Source organism: Rhinopithecus roxellana, chromosome 21 (assembly GCF_007565055.1).
Source record: "Rhinopithecus roxellana isolate Shanxi Qingling chromosome 21, ASM756505v1, whole genome shotgun sequence".
NCBI lineage: Eukaryota > Metazoa > Chordata > Mammalia > Primates > Cercopithecidae > Rhinopithecus > Rhinopithecus roxellana.
Genome location: NC_044569.1, coordinates 64,054,824 through 64,057,706, shown reverse-complemented (window position 1 = coordinate 64,057,706; position 2,883 = coordinate 64,054,824). Strand labels below are relative to the sequence as shown.

At 40.5% G+C, this 2,883-nt stretch overlaps 1 pseudogene; it reads right to left on the bottom strand.

Moving 5' to 3' along the window:
* Positions 1–365: 365 nt before the first annotated feature.
* On the bottom strand, positions 366–1,406 carry LOC104673005 (annotated as a pseudogene).
* Between the last annotated feature and the right edge of the window lie 1,477 nt (positions 1,407–2,883).

Below are 2,883 nucleotides of genomic sequence, written 5' to 3'. Positions count from 1 at the left end.
AATTAGCCAGGCGTGGTGGCACGTGCCTGTAATCGCAGCTACTCGGGAGGCTGAGGCAGGAGAATCACTTGATCCCTGGAGGCAGAGGTTGCAGTGAGCTGAGATTGCACCACTGCACTCCAGCCTGGGCGACAGAGCGAGACTCCATCTCAAAAAAAAAAAAAAAAAAAGAAAAGAAAAAATACCACAGTTCAAACCTTTCTCTGTTGTACTTATGTGGATTAGTTACAATTATGATGTCACTACTTTCAAAGGAACGATTAAAATTATTGTTAAAAACATTTGTCACAAACAGAAATGCCCTGTAAATCATATTACTGCACACTGGGTTATCAGAAGCTATGCACATCAAGATCTTACAGCCTCTAGAAGACCCAGAACAGAGACCCTAAGGCCATGACCATAGCCACTCCCACCAACATGCCCAGTGCCAGGTCACTGTCATTGTCTGGATATCACTCTTGAATGATGACTTGGTTAGCAGGCTGCTGTCCATCAAGTCCTGCATAGGAGTCCTGGCAGGGCACAGCATACGCCTGTCCATTAGCAGCATAGACAGTTTGAGTTCCTGGCGGGCACACACCACTGTATGGCTCACGGCCATATTCCTCATGGCCGGAGCAGCATAGGTCATGTGTGGTGGAGGGGAGGAAACCACGGGTGTCTCATGAGTCATGACAGTGGAGCCCACATAGGCTGTGTTTGTCCTGGAATCTTGGAGTATAAATTTCCAGGCCAAGCAATCACCTGTGTTTTCTACATAAAGACTAATCACTTTCCCATCTCACCTAACAATCTGCAGCATGCAGTCTTTTTCCATATATATAAAAATATATCAATATATATTTTAATAAGAATATTATATATTATATAATTATTTTTAAATATTTACATTAATACAATTAATATACATTAATATTTAAGTATAATTATATAATGCATAAATATTATTTATTATAAAGTGTACAATATATTTTATATATATATATATATTTTTGAGACAGAGTCTCATTCTGTCACCCAGGCTGGAGTGCAGTGGCATGATCTCAGCTCACTGCAACCCCCACCTCCCAGGTTCAAGCAATTCTTCTGCCTCAGCCTCCCGAGTAACTGGGATTATAGGTGTGCACCACCATGACTGGCTAAATTTTGTATTTTTAGGAGAGACAAGGTTTCACCACAGTTGGCCATGCTGGTCTCAAACTCCTGACCTCAAGTGATCTGCCTGTCTCGACCTCCCAAAGTGCTGGGATTATAGACATGAGCCACTGCTCCTGGCAGTATGCAGTCTTTTGACTTTCCATCCAGAGGCTGACTATCCTGACATTCCTGCCCGGTGGGGATGCTGAGGCATTCCACTTGCATGTGGACCTTATCCTCAACACTCTGCCGAGTCTGCTCATCATAACAGGTCAGGTGCCATCTGACCACAGGTCAAACCAATTCTTATTCCAGAGCTTCAATATAGCACTGTGTCACAGCAACCAGCCACTCTTCACACCATCTCTTCACCCGCCAGCCAGAGTGGAGAATGCAAAGACGCCACTGGGTTCCTCAATGTCTATTCTTCTAATGCAATACTGCATTTGGTTTGTGAATATTTGATCTAGAATTTTTACATCTATATCCATAAGTAAAATCAGCCTATAGTTTTACTTTTGAAATATCTTTATTGGCTTTTATAAAATGTAATGCTAGCTTTCAGAAAATGAATTGGAAAACAGGAAAATAATGTGTTTCATAAGATAATTTGGGGTGCTTTTCATCTACTTCTAAAGAATGATCATTCAACTCCTTTGAGCCAAGGAGACCTTGAAAAATTTAATGAAACCTTTGGACTTGAGCCCTAGAAAATAGTATGTGCTCACTTAAGCTTAATTTAGCATACAATTTACAGGAGTTCTTCAGATTTTACTCTGCATTACAACCCTGGCCAATTAGAATGAGAATGAAATGACATGTTTATTTTTCCATTTTCTCACTAAACCATAAGGATCATAAGGAGAGGGACTGAGTTTGTCTTAGTCACCATACAGCACTTAATGTAGTAGGCACTGTTTAGAATCTTGATGTGGTTTCACATAATCCTTCCAGCAACCTTTCAAGACAGGTTTATTGGCAAAGTCACCTAACATAAACCACCTTGTAAACAGCTTTCTTTCCAGTTATCAGAATGCCCCTGAGCTAGTTGAAACCATAGGCATTAAACATAAATGGGCTAATGCACCTTGAAAATAATGTAGAAGTTTGAATAGAAACGCACTTACCAGCTTATAACTATCTGAATATGAATGAACTTTCTTTTTTTAATTCCTGTGGTAGGAATTTCAGGCCCCAATGCCTGGACCCAATAGTAAGAATCAGGACCACATCTCCACAGCCTCTAGGAAGAACCTGTGTGCATCTCTTCAGGCCAGCTCGCAATGTATCCAGGCATACAGAATTCTGCACCTTCCCTATGTCGTGTCTCTGTTGAGATGCCCCTGAAGAAATGCTGTTCTTCTAACTGGATGAACAGAGCCAATGTACTACAATAAAAATATATATATTTAGTCTTAGTCCACAGTTCCTGACACATGAGCTTCTAAGACCCATAGAATCTCTGACACAACTAAGAGTGGTTTTTTTGGACCTAAAGACAGAAATGTCATTCAACCCAGCAATCCCATTACTGGGTATATAACCAAAGGAACATAAATAGTTCTGTTATAAAGACACATGCACACATATGTTCATTGCAGCACTGTTCACAATAGCAAAGCTATGGAATCAACCTAAATGCCCATCAGTGACAGACCGAGTAAAGAAAATGTGGCACATGTACACCATGGAATACTATGCAGCCATAAAAAAGAATGAGATCATGTTCTTTACAGGAACATG